Consider the following 15,156-nt stretch of genomic DNA (forward strand, 5'->3'; position numbering starts at 1 on the left):
ACTACTGGTGTGAGAAATCAAAAGGCTACCCTTTAATTTAGTAGTAACTAATGCAATGGTGGACCTCAATCTCTGCCAAGGCAACACTAGAATAATTGATCTAAAAACAGTCAGAAATATGACTTAGACAAAGAATTAGAAAGACTGATGGAACTTAGTGAAACCATGCAGGTGTGATACCTTGTTGACTTCAACAAGAAGTTCACCCTAGGACCGTTTGGATGCACGAAAATCACCACAACTTTAACTTGCCAACTTAACAATATCACACTGAAATAACTACAAGAACCACAAAATGCCTCTAAATATTATTGATTGCTTTTTCAGTTTCTTACAAATGGTAGCATCTTGTTAGCAATTCATGATAAAAACTGCATTGAATTCAGTCTTTTGAAAGGTGGGTGTGGAGTTTCCATCTCATGCTGGGTGCCTACCAAATAAATTAAGACTTGTTGACTTGTCGAAATGGTAGGTGCGCATTTTTATTCAAAGTGCACATTTTGTAAGGGTGGGTGTGTAGGTGCCACTTTGCGGTTTGCACCAATAAATAAAGGCATACCATTCTAAATGGTAGGTGCACATATTTATTCAAATTACACATTTTGTAAGGGTGGGTATGTAGGTGCCAACTCATGGTAGTATGTACCTATTGAAGAGAATAGACATTAAATTACCATTTTAAATTGTAGGTGCACCCCTTTATTTAACGTGCACAAGTCCTAAATGTTAAAGATAAGCTAGAAATGAACCTGAGTTTAACTTAACATGAAAAGCAAATATACTATATTTCATGACTTAAAACATTGTCAGTTTACAATTTGTTGGCTTGACTATGCTACAACATATACAAGATTTATTGTTAGCCTCTATATTTTTCGCGTGTATGGTGCATAGAAGTCTTTTTGAAGTGTGAAAATGTTTTGGTGACTAGAAAATGATCAGTTGATTTGGAGTAGCCTGTGCCCTAGTTGATGTTGCTGTGACGTATCTACAAGGAACACATATGTGGTCAAGCTTGTAGAGAATATTGTTGTGCAAATAAAAGTATTCAATTCATTGCCCTTGAGAAATGATTGTTCATTGTAGGTAGGTGTAAATTATTGATTTATACGATATTGTGGGTGCCAAGCATCATTGTTCTCTGCACTGTTAATTTTGTAATGTCGGTCGTACTATTTCATGCTTCCGATATATATATATATTAATTTGATTACATATACTAATATGTTAATGTTAACTAATGATAAATAAAACCAAAGTTCACTTATCGTGTTTGACCAACGGTTACACCGTTCATGGTATCGGGTGGTAAAGCGATTCTCAAACAAGTCGCACTCCTTCCGATCGGGTAAGTAAACGGTGATTAGTTTATATATTGTGGTGAGAGGTACGTAGGGAAGAGATGTGTCTTCCCACGTGGGAAGACATATCTCTTCACTACGTAACCCCTCATCCACTTATATAGCATGCTTACATTGAGGAGGATGAACACACCGAAATTGATAAGTGTGGTGCATCTTTAAAACACGCTATAGCAGATAAAATACAACTTTCAGATCATATCTCCATCTCTTCTATTTTGATCACAGAATTTTGAAAGAACTTAGCATGCACTAGTATTGAGCACACCAAGGAGTGGGTTGACTGAAAGTTAGCTCAAGCAATCAGTTGCTTTCTTATATCTTTCCTTATTGTGCTTGATTATTAGATAGAACTGTTGTATATATGTCATCCTCTTCATTTCCCTTCCATTCTCAAATTCACTTTGTGTAGAATTTGAAACGTCTTACATCTTAGTGAAAGACTGTATCCAAATGTAAAAGATGGTGTTTTCATTATTTCATGGCTTGAATATTTGCAAGGCTACTTTTCATTAGAATATGTTTGCAATGTGTTAGTGGATGCTTTTGGATTGTATGCAACAATATGTATGTTTTGAGTGAGTATATCACAAAGTGCTAGATTAGATGCATTGTTTCCGATTTCCTGGGTTAATTGATATCAGGCATTGTAAGCATATATGTAGAGCAAAGTGCAGCTTTAAGTTCTTATGTACTTGCTGTTTTGTAAGTGTCCACAAAAACTCGGATTAAGCTTGTATGATTTAATTGAACTATCAAGAGATGTGCAAAAATCCTAATACAAACCATTGGTAGAAATTTGTGATTTGAGAATTTGTGGTTTTGTATGGATATCAGTAGTTGGCCAACCTTTAGCAATTTTCCCAAGTATAGCAAGAACCTTCTAAACATTTATTAGCTAGCTGCTTTTCCCAAAAGCTTGGTATAGATGAGAATGTCATCTAAATGATGTTAAAACTAATGAGATAGGTTTGTGATTGGACAAATAATCAACACTAAAAGAAATAGCACCAGTATATTTTGGTATCAAGAGACACTAAAAGAAGAATGTCACGCTATAAAATTACAAAAGTTGAATGTGAAATGCTTTCTTTACTGAAAAGGTGGGAGGCATTGTTTCTATTTATAATATATAGTAAAAACTCAGTTAGCATGCACCTAACTTGTGAGTACTTGTTCTCTAAATAGGGCTGGTTAGTATTTCCCTGAGAAACTCGGTGGCAAGTAATCATAAATAACCACTTAAAAAGTTATCAATAACTTGCGACTCTATGAGAAAAGCTTGGTTGGCAAAAAAATAGAGTTTTGACCATTTGTGCACATTTGTGTGATTTGAACTGAGGATCGATCAATTTTAGATTTTTTTTAGCTGCATTGGAAAATTGGTGTGTACCTCGAAGGGGTCCATGTTTTGATACTACCTACAGGTATTAACCTAAAGCCTAGGGATCCAATTACTATCGAAGAAAACTATGTAACTCATGTTAAGTCATATTGCCTAGAAGGCACTTTGAGGGTTGCTTCCTTGTGCTTCTAGTGAGGAGAGGATCCATGGTCCACTATGTACCATCATCAATTGAGTCTCAAGCTTAGATCTACAAATTTTCAGGTTTTGTTTTCCTTCCCTTTTGTTTGCCTGAAGCCCAATAGATTGGTTTGGTTATCTTGCTTGTTGTCTAGGAGATGGTTGTAGTGCTAGAGAAAAAAACTCGTTCATTTTACCTTTAAGGAAATCCATCATATCTAATTCTTTCTCTTTAATGAGTGTCTGAAGCAGGTGGTCCTCATCCACAAAAGTCTTCTCCATTTTAAATTGGAAATTGTCCTCATCCTCATCAACCTGATATGCTTGAGATGGTACCTTGTATTTTGTGAACTTATTGGAGGCATTGGCAGAGGTACTTGCCCTGCATCCACATCTTGGGATTGTGAAATAGGATGTGAAGATTGCTTGACAAAACACTTGTGATTTTGCTGTAAAAAATCCTTGTTATGGCTGCCTAGTTTCATTATCCATTTCTTGAGGATGACGAATTGAAAACCAGAGGAAAGTTTTGTTGAGCATCCCGAGACTTAATGGCCAATCATGTTGCATCAAGAATACCTCAGAGGCAGCCCTTCAAAATTCAATAATTGGTTGTACCTTGCACAGAGTGATTTTTGATAGTGTGAATAATAGTTTTTGAAATATCTATCATAATGCAAACCCTCACATACTTGCACTTTGATCTTTTGATTCAATATCCATTTTCATAAATTCACCCACTCGATTAAACAATTATTGAATGAGTCTAGTGTCTCTCATAGCCAAGGGGGGCTTGTGCAAGCATAAGAAAATTGGAATTTGGAAACAATAATGATCACATTGTCAAAAATGGGGGCCCATGGTGACATGAATAAACCAAACCTTTCCAAAAAATGAAGGATCAGAGCAAAGAAGCCATTTCTAACATCCTCATGGAGGAGCTTGCAGATTACTCTAGGCGAGTTTTGTCCAAGACAAATTCTTGTATAGCAGTAGGATAATTCGTTAGCTGTGGTGGGGAGTAAGGTGGATAAGGGGTAGTCAGAATTCAATCCATTGGCCACATCTGTTCTTTTGTCCACTAGCAGTAGAGTCTGATTTGTATAGACTTTTAGTATTGCTATTCAGCAAAACTCATTGCATCCTATGGAAGGGGTTCTGCAAATTTTTTGTAGTCCCTGTAAAGTTTAGGATTGGAAGTTCCTTTGCCAGATGCACCATAGCTGCTACTGCCAAAATAGGGGATGAGGAGAGAGCGAGAGGAAGTCTCTTGTAAGGCCTCTTGAAACATCCTCCACCACTTTTTCCCTGTCGCCTCCATCCTCCACTAGTTGGTGCTTGATCTTTTGCTGCTGTGCTATCTTCTTCTTGCACATGCTGTCATTGCTATTGGCCATTAATGTCTATTAATTATCATATTTTTTGTTACAGTATTTTCAGATAATGTATAGAATTAATTGAAAGTACTCTATAGATAATATATATGTAAACTTGTAAAATATTAATAGGGATATGCAATTTATAATCATATGGTACTATGATGTGAATTGATGCCAGATTTTTATCTATAAATGAAAGAAAGATTACTTATGACCTCTATAAATTTAGTTTTATGCATTGTTTGGTAAGATTATTTTACAAATTTATGTGGTTTTTAATGTTTAGGAATTTTGCTATGTTTTTACCAAGATTTTCCTGAGTCTCAAAATTGTCAAAATTTAGGCCTGCTGAGTTTTTGAACTATGATTTATACATCTTTCAACAAGTTACACAAGGTTGGACCAACAATTAACTCCAAGGTGGCATTAACAAATCAAAACCTTTGGAAGGAAAAATTGACTGAACATCTCTGTTAACAACATGTCTCGATTGTCTAAGCAGTTCTTGCAAGCTGGTGAACTAATAATTTGAGCACCTTTTGCACGTTGTCTAGTTACTCTTATCTTAAGTGTCTGAAACTTACATCATGAGAGCATAATTGGTCTGTTCTTTTGCACTATGGGTCTGTAATAATGTATTCAAATTCCTCCATCTCTCATAGTCACTTCAATGGTTATAGTGGCCCACTTGGAATGACTAACATTCTGCACTAAACATATGGAGTTGAACCTTGTGTCAGATCAAAATTATCTAGCACATTGGGGCCCAAATATCTTCCGTTAATATCTCAGCTAATGCAATATCACTTGAAAAACTTGCACCATCTCTTGAAACGTTCAAAGGTACAACTAAAGGACCCTCCAAAATGAAACTAGGCATCATCTGTATACACATAAACAATTTAGATAATAGGAGTATCAATGCACTTCAGCATCCTGTGGTACAATCTTTCTTATTAATAACTTTGCCTAGCTTTTTCAACAAGGTATCATCTTTGGCCATATGATGAATACATCCAAAATACATAGTGAACTCACATTTGCAGGTACCGGTGTGAAAAGCAGGAGAATAAATAGCCACTAGAACATTATTCTTACCATTTTTATTGCTTTCCCTAGCACTCCTTCAATCCTTATCTACCTTCATAAGATTCTAGAAGCAAATGCCCTAAATATGTCCTTCCTTGCTACAGTAGGTATACTCCTTTTTCTTCAACTCCTTGCCATTGTGATCAATTTTGCAGTCACAATCATGAGATCTTCCCTTGTTTCTATTATCACTGCCTCTTTAGTGATTCATCTCAAGATCTTATTCCACCTTTTATTTAGATCAATGTGCTTGCTAGCTTGAACCAGGCAGACCCATCTTGTTTGCTTCCTTGTTCTGCAATGGTGCAATCATCAAGGAACACAACCCTACAAATCATAGGTTTCTCTTCCCCCTTTATGAAGGTTCTAGTTGTAATGTCCCCTTCTCCGAATAAGGCATTCAGGAGCATCTCATTAGCCTATTTTTATTTTCATTGGTTAATTTGGAGAATTAATAAGGGAAAACCTTTAATTAATTAAATCAAGTCGCCTTAAGTTGTTGCAAGTAACTTTATTTAATTATCTTTTATAAAGTGACTAAGTTCAAAGCCAAAGTAAAATAAAGTGACTTTATGGGGCCAAAAGGTGATTATTTCAATTGTAAATTATAACTAGTCAAAAGTTCCCGGAAAGTTATAAGAGGAATGAAAGCTCATTTGCATATCTTGAACATCTTATTTCTCTCATTTGAAGTTTGGACTACAAGTTCAACTACAAACCCTAGGACAAAATCTGTAGAGTTATTTGGTTTCATATTTGGAAGATTTTTTCCTAATCAAATGTATTGTGGATTCACAATGGGGATTAAGTGGAGATTTAAGGGTTCCATTTGCAGTTGCCGGCTTCACTTTTCCAATTATGAATTTACTATGTTCCATTGGGACGTGTCCTTGGCCTTGGCACCCCCATGCTCGTTTTAGGGACGTTTTTTCCCCATACCTTGCTTGTTTCTTGCCAGGTTTCTGCAGAGGGGACGTTTCCTGTGATGAGTGGGGACGTTTCTAGATGATTCTTAGGTTAGTTTGGAGGCTGGAGGTGTTGGATGTGAGCAATAGAATTGAGCATAGTGTTTGCCAATGTGGCCAGGAAAGTTGGGCTGAGTGATTTCGTACTTGGTGTTAGAATTGGATAGAGTACATCAGTTTGGGCACAAAAGTACATCCCAAACTTAGTCGATTCTCTCAAAGGAGCCGCTGAAGCTTGCATAAGGAATGTAAGGAATAAATATTAACTCGCTTGGAAAGTGGCGGGAGGGTTTGATTTGCTCACATGGAGATAGTATGACAACTTGGAGCTCATCAAAGGGGAGTTGAAGTGGGACTTTGGACCAGCAAATATATTCCAAGTTGGGTGTTTCATATTCCCTTCTATTGCAAAATGTTTGTGACATATGTTTATTGAAATTTCTCTCTATACAGGCACAACTGGACTTAAATTTCCCTATGTTTATGTATGGAAATGTCTATGATAATTGCTTTATCATTGTTATGATATGCATATCTGAAATTTCTCTATATTTGTAAAAATCCCCTTATTTTTTTAATTGCCATCCCCTTGAAAATGGCCCTAAACTACCCCCACACTGAAAATATGTCCTGGCGTCCCCTGCCATCCCTGTCCCCAAAACTCGGTGGTACCTAGTGAATTTATTGAAGATTTGTAGACAAATAATATATTTATAGTGGCATCTGCGAAGAATGAAGAAATTGGAAAATATTGTGTGCAAAGTGGAATTGGGAAAAGATTTATGTGATGTGGGTACTGTAAAATTAGAAGAAAATAAAATTAAATATTTATAAGCTGAGGCATTACCCAGCTTAACCCCTTATTCATTACACGAGGAGCCGTACTAATATTTGGAACCAAGGTAGAGTGGAGCGATGCAAATTGTAGAGTGAATAAGTCTTCCAAGACTCCTTTGTGGCCTTTAGTGGGTCCTACATAGGCTGGCACAGCTTAATGAGGAGTATCATAGCCCTTTAAAGTGCTGTTAAATTCTTTATACCTACTGTACTCCCTGTTTGGGGTGCCGTACTACTCAAGGACATACTCTACACTTAAGAGGAGCTGCAAAAACAAATTTCTTCTTGTTGTGTTGACTATCCCAAAGCCAGGTGAGCACTTAAACATTTAAATAATGACTTCTAATTAAGGACAGCTTGCTGTGTGCAATTTTTTGAGTATTTTTTGTAATAGCAGTACATAGAGTGAAAGAAAATTCTCAATGCATTATATTTTACAATTATTCTGTTTATTTAAAGTGGATATCAATATTTGAATTTATGTGGCTTATGTTATGATAACTGTTAGTCAAATTCCTCAAACAATTTGCATAAACATAATAAGACCAGCAGCATACAAACTGTTTGGATGAAATGCCTGTGTAATAAACTCTCTGGAAGGTTGCAAAATTTTGGACTAAAAATTTTGCTCCAGCTTATTACACTAGTATAGAAAAATTTTAAGAAAAACACATTATCAGGTGGCTTCTCAAGGATTATTTCAAGGATATCACCATCCTTATGCTTCTAATCACATTCCTTCTAATTGAAAGAGAAGATCCTTTAGATGGTCTCGAACTTGTCTTGCACCAATGAACCAAAAACACATAAATCATGATTCTATTTGTAAGCCTTTGACTTATCAATCTGACTGAATCAATTTTTTAAGAAATTCAATTATCTCCTTTGAAATTTTTTATCCCTTGTGATGCAAATAAAGGTCAAGCACAATGTAAGTTGGCAAAATCCCTGTTGCCTAATCTTCCCATTTGGAATAAGCATCCTCCTGGGCAAAAAGGACCTTCTGAGTCCTAGAAGCAAATCTATTACAAAGCCTTGGTCTCTAGTGCAATCTCAATGGATGACTCCTGAATTCGATTAGTGCGTCTCCTCAACACATGAACTCTTAAATTCTGCTCCATATTCAAATAAGCTAAAAACAGCTCCAGTTCAAAGAGCTTTGAAACTATCTTCCAATGGTTTGAAGATGAACTCAAACATATTCTGAATTATATTATATGGCTGTTTGAAGTTCATGTACCAAAACCAGTATTTTGAAAATTGACAGGAATTCACTTCATTAAGTCACGTCACCCCTAATCTGTTGATGCTACAATTTTTTTTTCTGATTATGCATCGCTGGAGTGCCCTATGAATGTAGCACTGCCTGTTGACTGCCCTAATTTGCTAAAAGTTGACTGGGCAGATTGCATAACCAGGAAACCAGTTTGATCCGATGATAGTTAAACAGTTCAATCTAGTTTGGGGAACGTCTCAAAGTTTCAGGTCACCAACATGGAGCCAATTGAAGGTTGCTATGTGGCACCTTCCATCTTGTTGAAAGGTTTGTAAACTACCAAGCGCAAACCACAAATTAGTGTGGTAAACCAAAGATCATAAACCATCAGACACAATCCAAACAAAGGGAAGGCCAGGGGATTTACTCCTTGACCCCCTTGACATGGGAGCCTTTGTGTGCTTGCATGCATCTGAGTTACGATCACTTGCACACTCTGTAAGGTATATTCCCAGGTTATATTATAACCCTCCTCCAAATTTCTTTCCACTTTGCCTCTGGTCACATGCTTCTCTCACCACATGATCACTGGCTTCACCTCTACTTAGTCCCTTGTATGCTAGCACTTGGTTGCCATTGTGTTCTGCTCTAGTTCTTGCCATTGAAGCATTCCAATTTTGAAGGAGAAAATCAAGGAAGTTTTTAAGAACAAAATATGCACCAGTTAATTTTTTTGAAGGATTCTGAAATCGCAATCAGATTTGTGATAGGCTGCATTTAAAGAGGAGTTCCTTTAGAAGTTGCAATTCCCCATAAGGATGATACTGTGCTAAGAGAGCTTCACAAAACCAATTCTCTTTGAACAAGTTTCTACCGTGTCCCAGTCAACAAATAATTTATCTGTGCACTCAAAACAATGTCTTTTGCCCATGATCCTTCGAGTTCTCTTCTCTTCAGAAAAGAACCCCTTGATAAAGGAAAAACTTTGAAACCCAACAGAAAATGAGATATCAAAACTACTTTATGCATTTTGTAGTAAGGAGTAGAAACTAGTGAGTTTTGAAACCTAAACTCAATACTGTGTTAGATGAATGACAGATGTCCTTTTATGAACAAACAATAAATTTGACAAGTTAAAGGAGAGCATCAATATTTGATCTTGTTAAGAGACACCATAAGAAGAATATCACCATAAAATATATACAGTACTTTAATGCAAATTAATGGTATGTAGGTTCCACAGTCCATATGAACAATATTATCAAGTTTCTGGATTTAACTGTCCGATTTTTAAAATCAATGTTTCAGATCAAACTTCAGAATCCATCATCAGGAGGAGAAAGTCAGAGAAGAAAGAAAATCTCATCTTGATGATGGATCATGAAGTTTGATCCAAAATGTTGATGATACAAATCACATACAGTTAAATTCTGACGGTTGTTATTATTTTTAATGCAAATTAATTCCTTTATTGAAAATGTGCGAGGCAATGCCTCTTTTTATACACCCCTCAGCAAGTTTCATAAGGGTACATCGACCAAGGTAGGCACTAACCCCAATTTATTTAAAGTACAACTTTAGTTGAAAGGTACACATGCAAGTTACACATAATCTAATGGTATACTACATATTAAAATATATTGATATAATGGTCATCTTAGTCATTTTGTTAGTATTTAGAAATTTCTGTAAATGTCTTTCGTCTTTAGTTAGTTTTAGGAAGTTTCCTTTCAGTCTTTTGTGTTTCTATTCTCGATTGTTTCTGTTATGGAAAGATTGTCTTGTAATTTTCTATATAAGGAGTATTCTTCTCCTTAATTAATTACAATATCGAATTATCATTTCATGGTATTAGAGCTTAGGTTCTTTTTTGACAAATTTTTATTACTAACAAAAATTTGTGGAGTTTGTGATTTTTTCCACAAAAAATCGTGGAAGGGTTTTGCTTGATTTTTTTCACAAAAATCAAGGATTTTTAATTTTTGTTTACTACTCATGATGGCTATGAGTAAAGTTTCTGAATAGACTGGGTGGTTTTGTACGATTTTCTCCTCAAAAATCATGGATGGGTTTTCTAATTTTTCTCCACAAAAAATCATGGAGGGTTTTGCACGATTTTCTCTTAAAAAATCGTTGTTTCTCCATTCGCTTTTTGCACGGATTTTTCACACAAAGATCGTGGGTTCTTTCTTTGTTGGAGGGTTTTCTAATTTTTTCTACAAAAAATCATGAAGGGTGTTGCTGTTTTTTGGGTTTCCTGATTTTTTTCTAAAAAAGATCATGATGGGTTTTCTGATTTTTTCCATAAAAAATCATGGTGGTGGGTTTTTGGTTTTTTCCATAAAAATCATAGTGGTGGAGGGTTTGCCGATTTTTCCACAAAATCATGGTTTCAGTTTTTTGCTGATTTTTTGGTAAACAAAGGTCAAAGTTTTTTGAGAAGCTGATCTCGTTGTCTCTAGATAAAGGGAGGGATAACTTTGCTACCCAACATCGTGTTGGAAAGATTGTGGTAAACTTGGTCATATCTAGAAGTTCTGCAGAACCAAGGAGGGTCTCAGCAGCAGGCTCATGTCGCAGAGCATTTTGAGGAGAAGGGGGCAGCCTTCATTGCATTCATGGCCAAATGACTTGCAAATTATGTCACATCTTTAGTAGGGTAGTTAGTAAAATGACTAGTAAGGGAGGGTACTAAAATAATATTGTAATATTGATATAATGGTCATCTTAGTCATCTAGAAACTTTTTTTTTATGTCATTTGTCTTTAGTTAGTTTTAGGAAGTTTCCTTCCAGTCTTTTGTGTTTCTATTCTCGATTGTTTCTGTTATGGAAAGATCGTCTAGCAATTTTCTATATAAGGAGTATTCCTCTCCTTAATTAATTACAACATTGAATTATCATTTAACTACAATCATTAGTAAGTCAAACGGACTTCATAAATGGGTTTGATGCTCTAACAATTTAACAATGATGAAATTGTTGATGTAAGGTTACAGATATCATTCATGAGTTGCATGGAAGTCAAAGATACATTGGTCAGAACAAACAACATTACCAATTGGTTGTGCATGTCTTTCTTTGTCTTGAATGTAATCTTCTAGATGCCTTCCACTTTGATTGGTAGTTGTTGATATAGAGAGTTGAGATCAATCTTTGCAAATTAATGTGCTTGTCGGAGCTAATTCAAAAGATAATTAGTGCAAGGTAGAATATAACAATTTACCTTGGTGATCATGATTAATACATGATAGTCTAATTATAGTTATAATTATCATTAATCATCCTTCTTAGGCGGGAGAATAGTTGAACTACTACAAGGTGTAGAGCTTGGAAGATTATTACTATGGTTAATGGACTTCAATTTTTCTTATGAATCCCATCATTACCCAATTGCTATGCTGTATGGAGGTTTGTTGCGGTAACAGAGATCTTGAGATAAGATTTATTTTATGATTTTGGAGTAATGTTTTGGAATATCTTCGTAGACCTTCAATGATCTCCATAATACTATAGCAAAATGTTAAGCTTTTGTTGGTAAGTTTGCGAATTGGATGGATGGAGTTGTAAGAGTAGGTGTCTTCACATATGTTGCCCATCTCTAGACAACCATCTCTAGACAACCATGAGTAGTTGAAAATAATGGATAGGAAAAACAAACCATTTATATTTCTTTGTAGTACCAATGAGTTGCTGATCTTTAGAGGGGACTTCAGAATTGGATAGAAACAATTGTTCACCTTGATGTACTGGCATTGTGGTTAGTTTTGTAGGTTGTTTCTCAGTCATACAAGTTTGGAGTTTTAAGAAAACATTGCAAATCTCAAGTAGTGATATACTGCAGATTTCGTGTGGTGATGGATTGCAAGGTAGCTTACATGGGTGAGATTACACGACATCATGCCAATTTGAGCTCTCTTATCAGCTGAAACCATCCAACTGAACAAGGCTGAGAGTTCTTTTGCTGCAAGGCCTAGACACTTTGCAAAGTATCATCCAATGAAATTATTCTTCCTTCACTCTCTTTGAACTAGAATATTTCCATCAATCGAGCATTGACTTCAACATCTTAGATGTTGTGAAGGCAATTTTTTTCAGCATAGTGTGGTATGCCTCCAATTGTGAAAGTTGCTCACTTAATGCTTAGCATCGTTTTTAATTGGAATAGTAAAATGTTGAGATTTTCTTTAATTTTGAATGTATTTTGTTGTTGAAAAGAAGTATTTTTGGTAATAATTGTTGTGGAGCCTAGCTAAAGGATGGGTGTACAACATTGTGAGGAAAATTCTTTGAGAAAGAGGGTTGGACAATTGTTTTTGAACTAGCTGAAGCATGTGGATACAACATTGTGAGAAAAATTACTTATGAGAGAGAGTTAGACAATTGTTTTTATACCCTTTATTGCACTTTGCAAACCATCCATAATAAGGGGGTGGCATTGAGTTGATAAGTTGATGTCTTCGCCCCTTTGCCTTTGTGCTTTGAGCCAACTATTTTTCTATTCTTCTGAAGTCTCTTGAATGGGTATTTCAAGTTATGCTAAAGAGAGTGTGTTATTGGACATCTAGGTCTTGTATCCTTCTTCATCTAGAGGTTGAAATGAAATTGGACTGTATGCCTCCTTTTTGGTACCATGAGGTATGAGCAATTAAACATGCATGCGTAGGGCAAAATGAAGAAAGATCTCTGTTCTGATGCCAATGATCCATGATAAGGCCAAAAGTTTATATGGAGGAACATCTAGAAATTAATGAAGCGAGAAATTTATTTAATTGATTAGTAAATTGTGCTAAGGTTTAATGGAATTAAGTGATCAAATCTAGTAGCATCATTAGACATTTAAAGAAGACAAGGCATGTGTAATGTCCCCATTTTTGCGCTTTCCTAAGCATTAGTTATTTTCAGAGGTTAGCCTATTATTAGTGGTCCTCGTAGGCTAATGGGGTGCTTAGGGGATCCATTGTGGGTGATTCAGGGCTTTTTGGCTGACTCTTGGGTTGTTTATTTCGTTATCTCCATCTTAGAGATTGAATTTTTTGGTGGTTTTCCTTCCAGAGGTCTTTTAGGCTCCGTTTGTACATATTATTTTTAGTAAGTCTCTTGAGCATTTGGTCCCATATTATTTTTAGTAAGTCATTAAGGTGGGTGGAGGGTAACATGGCTATTCTTGTGTAGTTGGCAGAATAATTAAATGTTCCGATATTGGCATTTATTAGAGTTAATGATTAATATTAATTTATTAAAGTTTTGACTTTAATAATATTAATTAAATTAATGACTTTATATTAAGGGGATGTAAGGAGTATTAATTGCATAAGTTATTTAAATGATTATAAAGTTATTTATGAAGACTTTATGGGGGTGCCAATTACATTAAATGATTAATTGAGGTGAAATGAAATTATAAAAGTGCATTTCATTTCCTCCAAGTCGTGGGTTTTTGAGAAGGTTATAAAAGGGCTCTTGAGAGCTCATTAACTTATTCTTATTTGCAAATTGATGAAGCTTTTTGGAGAGAAAAGGTTTGCTGCTGAAGATTAAAGCTTATTGAGGACGAAATCCCTTAGTAAGGAGTTGGGACAGCATTTACAACAGTGAGAGATCACCCAAGAGCACTCAGTTGATAATCTCATTCAGAGATTATATTAGGGCATAATTGTTTCAGATTTCTAGAGTTATTCAGGAGTTTACAGAGTTGTTCGAAGATAGATTGTAGAATTTATTGGAGGTTGGAGGCAATTAATCACTTCCTATCCTTTAGGAGGCATCTAGAGTAATACTGGCTGGGGTTTGTCATAAAGTGTTGGAAATTGTACCATTTCCAGATTTTAAGAATTGGGGTTTGACTGTATTGCTTCTGATAAGGATCAATTATCAGATTGACAAGTGTTATTTTCCTGTGATCCTTTGCCAAGCAAGGCATTTCACCTAGTATGCTTTAAAATTTAAATTGTTGGATTAGAATTGTGGGTTGTGTATTAAAACCGTATTTATTATTTAAAGTTATTTCAGTTAATTTTCAAGCATAATGTACAATATTTATATCTCAAAAACACAAAAACAATAAAAAATTAGAAAAAACGAAAAAGAGACAAAAATCAGAAAATTAAATATCCACAGAGGGATGGGATATTTTAGCATGGCAAACAAAACTGATATTTTGTATATGCCTGCAAGTTTGGGCTCAAACACTGAACAATGCTATTCACATGGGCCAAATCTAGAGATGTATTGTTTGGCAATTGGAATGTGATTGCAGAAGATGAAGTATGTATTTGTGTGCAACATGTATCGTCATCCCTATTACGAATTGAGAAGTTGAAAGTTCTACAGTCTGTATTCTCTTACAAGGTGGAACAATTGCAAGACCCATTTGTATTTCAAATGCTTCACCTCCCAGCTCATTAATTTTTTTGGAAGATAAAATTGTTTTTTGGAAGATCAATTGATGTTTGGTTGATGTTGTGGCATTGTCTTATTGTGCATGTGGATTCCAACTAGTTGACATGCGACTCACAAGAGGCTCAAATTTTGTCATCTCTAAATCTGTAATAGAAATTTCTTGCATAACTTGCAAAGGGTTAGCTGGTAAATGTGAATTTGACTGCAAGAGGTGTAAATTTTCTTGGGAATGGCGCAAGCTCAACATGAATGTCCTTGGATCATTGATCTTCTCTATCACATTTGTGCCATGAATTCTGATTATCATAAATATAGATTGTGTAAAATGAGAATTAAGTTAAAGAAGATGAAGCCTGCAGGCATTTACACATAACTATTGCCAAG

General features: G+C 35.4%; 1 protein-coding gene across 1 annotated transcript in view; it reads left to right on the forward strand.

Moving 5' to 3' along the window:
* The window catches only part of LOC131044879 (uncharacterized), a 267,983-nt gene that overhangs the window by 193,695 nt on the left and 59,132 nt on the right, over positions 1-15,156 (forward strand). The gene's annotated exons all lie outside the window — the stretch shown is intronic.

The sequence above is a fragment of the Cryptomeria japonica genome, chromosome 3 (assembly GCF_030272615.1).
Source record: "Cryptomeria japonica chromosome 3, Sugi_1.0, whole genome shotgun sequence".
Classification (NCBI taxonomy): domain Eukaryota; kingdom Viridiplantae; phylum Streptophyta; class Pinopsida; order Cupressales; family Cupressaceae; genus Cryptomeria; species Cryptomeria japonica.